General features: G+C 47.2%; 1 protein-coding gene across 1 annotated transcript in view; it reads left to right on the top strand.

Annotated features, from left to right (window-relative positions):
- LOC107268232 (basic proline-rich protein) overlaps positions 1–8,732 on the top strand; it is a 67,550-nt gene that overhangs the window by 9,615 nt on the left and 49,203 nt on the right. The window lies entirely within an intron of this gene.

Raw genomic sequence — 8,732 nt, 5'->3', positions numbered from 1 at the left:
CCCCCACTATTCTCCACCGCACTCGATATATCGTCCTTACGCTTATGAACCCCGTTTGGCCAGCGTTCTCACCCTTATGTACAACTTTCAGTGAGTCACTCTCGATTTGTCGCACAATCGCGCATCTGGTGCCGCCCCTGACGTCACGGAGTAGCCCCAGACGCTGCGGACTGTACCGGGAGCCGCTCAGGGGCGAGATGCGGCGGTGTTCGTGAAATTGGCACGCGCGCCCTTTCGTTCCAATGTTTTTGACGCTCTTGTAAGTCCACCTGCCCCTCCCCTGTCCCACCCCACGTCCACCTCAGTCCTTGGGGTGGTTTTTTTCTAGGGGTTGCTTTTTTCACGTATGTCACGTGACATTCCTGATAAATTCTTGGCTTCTGACGGAGGTTGTTGTTGTGTCTTCTTTTGTCCCCCTGGGAACTGATCCGGGAACGTTTTCACGGTTAGACATTCTCTGCGGTATCCGCTAATTGGCCAAGTGCAACTTCAGCCGGCGGCACGTGGAGAACGCAATGGAGCTTCTTGCTCTTTGTATTTCAGACGTCGCGTATAATTCGAGGTCTCGGCGTTACCCCTTTCGAGGAAGTGCGCCTGCGCTCGGGGCCAACCCCTTTGATTACCGGACGAGCCCGGAGCCCCCCGGGGGGTGGTGGAAGATCGGGGCTCGTGAAAAATCTTGAAAATTAAAATAGTTGCCCACCGCCGCGAGTAATGGCTCGCATTCTTTGCCCGATAATGTCCGCCGCAAGTGTGTGCTAATAGCGCCTAGCGTCCACGGGAGAGCGACGCCTGGCGTCCAGCCAGGGAAAACTCTCGGTTTACTAGCTTTTCACTTTTTACCGCATTAACACACCTTGACTTATCGTTCAGGGTGACTCTGTTCTCTCGTGACCTTTTTTTTTTTTTTTTTTTTTTTTTTTTTTTTAATGGAAAAAATTAATCTCGACGCTCCTATCCGTTGATGTACCACGTGGCCCCTCCTCGCGTATCCCTTCTCCTCTACGTTATTTTCCCGTATGGGGCCAATTAGTAGAATTCGTCGCGGTAAAAAAAAATGGCATGGCTGGAAGTCTCGATTCTCAAAAGGAGCTCATCGCGTAGGATGAATTACCTTGTCGTAAAGCCCGTTAGCGCAGGTCATGGTGTTATTAAAGACAATGAAGCAAACTTTATACGGCCGGGGTACGGGGCCAATTACTTGGCAATTAGTCGAGCAAGCAACAAGTGAGCATCGCCACAACCCCCTGCCTGCCTGGTTGGTTCGCTGCTTGTGTTTGCCCGTCTGCCTTGGTCCTGGTGAACCCGCAAGCTCCCCCCTACGACCCCCCTACGACCCCCTGCTCAAAGAGACTCACATGCCTCCCTGTCCAAGACGCGCAGAAGAAAAGGAGACGTGCTCGAAACGGTCAGAGCGCAGGTCCATGTACTCCTACATACGTCACTGGTACCACCCTCGGAGGACCCACCCACGCTTAAAGGATGCTCTCTTTTTATTTCTCCCCTGTTGCTCGAGTCTGCCATTCGAGCCTTACCTTATTTTCGGTAGCACAAAATCACCCGCGAAATTCGCCCTTGGGAAAATAATCTCAACTTAGATAGTCGGGATCCGGGTGTATCTACGTGTATATATATATATATATGTACCATTGAAGGCATACACCGATATTTACGTCCCGTACAACCTTAAGCATTCAGGTAGCTGGCTGGAGGAGAGTCTAGGTACTGTACACTCCCTGCCAGAAGTTCTCCCTGTACAATTCTCCGTACTCTCACTGTAATTGACACGGTCATCGATAAGCCACCGATGCATCCCACCCTCGCGTGGCCTAGCGTGGCCCAACACTGAGCGCGGTTATCAGTGACACGCAGCTTCGGCCTCCCGGGGCAACCTTAACGCTTAATAGAACCGAATCGAGCCTGTATCGGACTAATTCAAGCAGGGGTGGTTTACCGGCCTTAGCGTTTCTTTTAATTGGCCACCCCGGTGGTTCGACCCCCCGGGAGCTTATTTACCCGAAAACTTGTAACGAAGTGGCCGACGAAACGCGGAGGCACGAAGTGGCTCATGAATATTAAAGCGTGTGAGCGAGAGAGAGAGAGAGAGAGAGAGAGAGAGAGAGAGAGAGAGAGAGAGAGAGAGAGAAGTAAAGGGTGAGGGTCGCTTTTGAACGGCCCTGTACCCTGGTTACCATCACCACCACCCTCCGTTAAGGTGCTGGTACTGATGTCGAAGGTATATATCTATATAGTAGAGTACTGGCTGTGCTAGCAGGTAGGGGGTTACGGCGAGGGAGTGCAGAGGGCTGCGGCGGGCGTTTTTCAAATAATTACATCGGGCTGTAGCGGTGGTGGCGGGTCGCCATGGCAACCGCAGTGCCTTCAACCTCTAGCCGAGGCAACCGACCACCGCAACCTACCCGGACCGAACTCTCCTTCCAACCCCTCCTTCACGCTCTCTGTACCAGATCCCATCCACCTATATAAAATACACAAGCTGACTGCGCGTTCCCATTTTCATTTATCAGACCCTTTACTCTTGATTTTCGAACGAAAAATTTTTCAACGACAGCCAAGCCTGACGTTGGTTCGTCTCCGCGACTGTCAGCGCGCACGTTGGCTGCCAGTTACCATTTTTATGTCGACTTCACACGATCACGGTCAGCTCTGCGATACCTACGGCAGTCTCTGATACGAGAATTAGGTCGATCCGATTAGAAACCCGTATCGATTATCAGCCTGGGAATATGTATATTTTTTTTATAAAATTTTTTTTTTTTTTTTAAATTTTTCAACATTCTATAACCTGGATCCTTCAGAGCTGCTGCCGCTACCACGCGCTCTATCGGGTGTCTACACGTTTCTACGCCCTGCCGACCTTACCTCCCAGTGCCACGGGTCAAGCGGGAGTCTGAGGGTAGTGGTTGCAGAGTGGGGTCAGTTCGCGACCCGACCACCTGTGGAACCACTGGTACCACCCGGTCGCTCCTTCCGCGTGCACGCATTGCTAGGCCGTAGCTGCTGGTGGCTCGATGACGTAACGCGCTCCGGGTTACAGGAGGGTGGAGGTCGCTGATGTGGTCCGAGGGTGCGGATGATTGGTGCTGGTTGATTAAATATTGCCCAGGAGGGACGATCGGGGCTCGCTCGGGTCCGGCGAACATTCTAGAAAGATTAGGTTCTCGTTTTCATGAGTATTTATCGGCGACAAGTGTCTTGGGTCTCTCAATGCTGCCGTGGCGATTAGGTACAGGGAGGTACCGGGTATCTGAGGAGTCGGTCAAAGTTTCTACATTATGCAGCCACCAATGCTGCACCGGGACTTCCACTTGGGTATCTGAATTGGGTTAGCGGGGATAATACGTCCTGATCTTAGAAATCTGGTTCCGCCTTCACGTGCCTTGTAATTGCCTCTGTCCGTCTCTCTGCTCGATTGCACGTTTCTGCACCTCTGACAGTGTTATCGTTAACGTCATTCATTCGGCGCGGCTTTACACGTGAAGCTTTGCGCTCTGTTAATCGGGAACCTATATTATTCATGTAGTATGACTTTTAATGGGCTCGTCGAGTGGCTATTAGATTTTCTCACCCGACCACCCACGTATTTTAATCACCGGTTTGATAATGATTAATCGGCCACTCGTCATTGTTTTGCGATCGAGTATTTTGTATCGGGGCCCACGGGTTTGCGTTATCTCGTCGACGGTTTTCACTGTTGGTTGGGAAAAATTACGATTAATAATTACGAGGACGTGACGTCACTTCCGGTTTATGAAATTAACGACCTCGACCAATCAGAACTATTGGGTCTCGAATTTGGCTTTTTTGTCGAGGCAGTCTGTCTCCGGGCACCGACCGAGGTGTCACGAATTGCCTCGCGCTCCCGTGCTGTCTGTTTATAGTTTTTCTAGTCGTGTTTCGATCCGGTATAGAAAGTTCTCGCTCGTGCGGTTCTCGCGTTGCCCTCGCGATATTCAGGAAAGTCTGTGGACTTTCTGTGAGTGTTCCGGAAGTGCAGTGCTGTGCCCCAGTGCAGTGCCCACCCGAGTGTCTTCTGGATGCGGTTCTCGGCCTTCACGGATCAGCTGCACCAGCTCCGGTGAGCACTACCAATTTATTAATTGGTGAAGGGATTTCGATTTGATAGCTCAGATTCGTTCTGTTACGTTCTCGATCCGCTACTCTCTGTATCGCGCACTATTTGCCTAACGCTTACTGGGACCCTCTCTAGCTCAACCTAGCAGCCTGACCGGCCGCGCATTTCCGTAACCGTCCGCTCCCGTTCGGGCATCCAGTTGCGTTTGCTGATTTTACGCGTTACTAAAAATCTACAGGATCCGTTATCGTCTTTTCTGATAAGTTCCGTCACGGCTCTCGTTTTGGCGAATTTGGGCCTGTTCCACCCCAACTCCCAGTTCATATCGGCTCGTCAGTTCCCGCTGAAAAAAGAATCGGCTGGCGCCCGCCTGTCTTGCGGATGCCTGAGCGAAGGGTGGACGGCCGAAGGTAACGTAGGTTGGTTCTTGAAAATAGTTCTCGGATTTTTCGCTATCGTTGTCGAGTTAAGGGATTATATACAGTCAGGAGGCCCAGAAAAATCGATTTTTCAAGAATTTTTACAAGACCTTAAGAAGACCTTTTAATGTATTAAAGTAAAAATTTGTACACATATTATGGTAACTTTTAACTGTATTTTAACATTTTTTATTTGTAAAAATAATTATTTTAAAAGCTGCTATAGCTGATCTCCGGGAGCACCTCTAAAAAAAGGCGTTTTGCGGTGAGCACGATATCTCTGGACTGAATCATTTAAAATGAAAAAACCAAAAATATTTCGTTAATATAATGTATTATCTTGTAATTGATCGAAGGAATAAGCAAAATAATAATTTTTGACAAAATGGGGGCTTCTCAAAAAAAAAATCGGTTTTTGATAACAATTTAGGCCTTAAATTGTTTATAAAATGGAAAATATTTATCGGCGAGAAAAAATCTTCGATTAATTACTAAAAAATATACTTAAAAAGCTTTTGTTAAAATTTTAGACTGATCGGTTCAGCCGTTTCCGAGAAATCTTGCTCACCGACTTTAAAAACACGGTTTTGAGAAAAACGCGTTTAAAGTTTCAAAGTACTTTGAAAGTACTTTGAAACGCTTTGCCAACAAATGTTCTATGTGTGTACTTAAATATATGTACATACGAAAATAAAATTAAAAAAAAATCGATTTTTTGACAATTTTAACTTTATATAACCCTTTAAGAAAAAAATACATATATATATATATATATATATATATATATATATACACTTGGAATATTTTACAATATATAACATTATGTTTATTAGAGTCAACATCGGTGGTAGGACAGACATGTAAACGGCTTAGGTTATTTTTCTTTTACGTCAAAATTACGCGTCCCGTGAACCTATAGCTTTAAAGGTGTCCTCACAACAGTTTGGCTTTGCTCGTGAATTTTTAGGCGTTTCTTTGACTTATGTACGATGGAGGTTGGAGGATGAATTTTTTTAATCTCATATCGTTCTCCAGGGAATCGCTCCTGTTACCATGTCGTATTCACTCCTGGGGTCGGAGGCTTCGAGTTTTCTGATTTTAACAGCGACCTTCAAATTCTTATCTGATAGATTATACGAAAATCCCTGGGGCAGCTGTCGATTTTACGTCAGCTCAAAATTTTCAATCCAAATCCAATGACGTTTCGTGTGAAGTCAGCTTTACTTTGTTCCTAAGTTCTCTCTCTCTCTCTCTTCCTCTCTCCCTCCTGTATTCCAGTCTCCATCGGCGAAAAAGACGAGTGGGCGGGAGGAGGGTGGTGCCAGAGAGAGAAGAGACGCGCCGACGTCCAACGTGCCGGCTTCGGCGCTGTCAGCCTTTTTTTGCTCCGATCCACCAGCTACACCTTGCGAATCATTAATTACAGGAAGAGGCCATCCGAAGCTTAATGTCGTAATCACAGCTGACTGCCCAATCGAATTCGCTGATGAAAATTAGGCTTCGTTCACACCTCCTACGATATCCCCATGCTTGTACGTACGGGCGTCTCTTACGTGTAAAATCCTTTTCTTTATTTTTCGTTCTTTCGTTCTCTTTCGATTCTCCTCGTTAACTGTGCAATTAGTTTCTTATTTTGCCACAGCGCGGCAGCACTATCGATTCCCCATTATCGACGAACCGGGAACGCAACATTGTTCCTGGTACGCGCGTCTTTCATCTTGGTTGTTTACTCATCGTATGGACAACTATATACGTCGTTAGTCAACCAGCATATTGTGGCTGGCTGAAAATCCCTTGTGTATATATATATATATATATATATATATATATATATATATATATATGACGGGACTGCGCTATAATACCAATCAGTAAATTGGCGCTTAACTGGCCGTAATTAAGTTAACTTTCGAGCACGTGGGCGTCGAACCGCGGAGATTAGCTAAGCGGTAACAACTTGACGTTTCCTAGGGGAGACGTGTCGCCGCAGCGACACACGTTTCCTCGTGATTCAGTGTGATGGTCCAGCTCGAAAGATGAGCGCGATAGGACACGTGATATCTTTGTTTTGATTGTCATTGATTTATACCGTGATTCATGACTCGAGGCGAATCTTTGGGATGGAAATTCGAGAACGGATGAAAAAAAAAAATTCTTTCCCAATTTTTTTTTTTTTTTTTTTTTTTTTTTGGTTTGAACATCCAAGGTACTCCGTCTCCTTGAGAAACATTATAAAATATCCGTATCTTACTCGCAACGCCGGAGACTTTTTAACACAGAAGCCTCCGTGAATTCGGACGGGTGGCGCGTTTCCACGCACGCGTCGCCCACGCGCAATCCCGTTTCTCGTGCGCGTTATTTCTGCCTACTACCTGTACCTGGGTACAGTCCGAGATAAATTTTTTTTCTACTTATCATTATTTTTCACGAATCATATTACTTCATACGATTTCATACGTATCCGTTTTGATGTACGTTTTCGTTAAGGTTTTTATCTCTTTTTTTTTTTTTTTTCCTTTTTACTTCTAACCAATTTTTCTCTGTCGCGCGAACAGTCAATGGATGCCGCGCTAACTTATCACGCCTCGCTCGCGCATTAGGTAACACATGCGCCACCTATCACGGATACGAAGAAGGATATCAGTCGCGCGACGTAATGGACCTTGTTAAGTCACGGTCGCTACCGAGGTGTCCTAACCAAACCTCAAGTACGTCAGGTAATTCACCTCCACCTTGAATTCCCCCGCAGGTCCAGTCTGTTCACCTGTCTCCAAATTGACCTTCCGTTGAACCGATCGCTCCTTGTCTCGCCATGTAACGCGCGTATACCTACGTGCGAATACATTAACATGTTTTTGCGGAAAAAAAAGAAGAAAAGATCATCGTCGTCCTTGACTGGGTCTCTCTCGGGTTTCTCGTACTTGCGGACCCGGAATTCCTTGCTTCTTCGGGAGACGAGTTTACCTGGGATCGCTTGTTTTTGTTGTTGGAATCTGTTTTTTTTTTCAATATATATAAAAATTTAATTTTTCAATTTTTTATTTTACCCGCAAACGAGTGCTCGGTCGGTAAGTGGGTTATTGCCGATAATTTTAAACGGCGATATAAATTAGCCCGCGCGGATGATCAACGGGGATGAATGGGTCGGAGGTCTCGTTCCTCGATTCGTCTAAGGGTTCGCGTCGTTACGCGGAGTCTAATTTTCTCGTGGATTTCCCAGGGAGGGATTTCAAGGGCTCACGGAGATTCACTGGGTGGTTTACCAACGGCCGGGGAATTCCTTTTTATAACTATTTAATATCCAAAGGGGGTTCTCGGGGTTCAGCTGCTGCTAAAGAAGGATTTAATCAGCATATCTCGGAGTCTGGACCACGGCTGACTTATCTTCCCCGGGTTCTTGCTATTAGTCGAGTGAATCCGGGATAACCGGTACTACCGGCGTTAGCTATGTAATTTTTCAATGAGGAAGAGACGATTTTTGATACGTTTGGATTTGCCTATTAGAAGAGACAACAATTTAATAAAGATAAGAAATACCTTTAACGCCAGTACAGGCAGAGTCAAATCACGAAATACAATGGACACGTGAAATTTGTTTGGTACATATACGTCTGTCTCTCTTTCGCCCGTCGAGTACCCCATAAGTCTATCTCCCTCGCTCTCACTGTCACCGTAGGACGCTTCTAAACGTATGTTTCGACTAAACGAAATATCACAATGTCCCGTGATTACCGCGAGTATCACGGTATATTTTAAATGAATAATTTTATTCGTGTGGGAATACAAAAATTCGGCCGGTTTCTCGAGATGTAGATGCGTTCTCAGAAGTGACCGTGGGTGGGACGAGGGGGAAGCCTCGCGGGGCCAGGAAGGGGTCGCCGGTGGGTCCATGCCTCGAGGCCCCACGCTTCTTCCCTTCTCCTTCGTCGCTTCTCCCGCCCTACCCGTCTCAACCTTCCCTTCCCCTCCAGTCGCTGGCATCGCCGTCGCCACCGAACGCTTCGGCCATATATACAAAGCCCGCGCTCTCTCGCACGGCTCGGAGGGCGCGCGATCTGGAGTAAACAGGACGAAACTTTAGCGGGAAGCTGCCCGTCGCTCTTGGTTCGCGCTGGCGATGATATAGTCCGGACATGGAAAAGTTCAGGGAGTCACGGCTGTGGCGCAACTCTTGTCCCACGCCTCTCCTATTGGCCCCCCCCCCCCCCCCCCCCCCC

The sequence above is a fragment of the Cephus cinctus genome, unplaced genomic scaffold (assembly GCF_000341935.2).
Source record: "Cephus cinctus unplaced genomic scaffold, Ccin1 Ccin1_scaffold0048, whole genome shotgun sequence".
In the NCBI taxonomy this organism is placed as follows: Eukaryota; Metazoa; Arthropoda; class Insecta; order Hymenoptera; family Cephidae; genus Cephus; species Cephus cinctus.
This window is presented reverse-complemented; position numbering and strand designations above follow the sequence as displayed.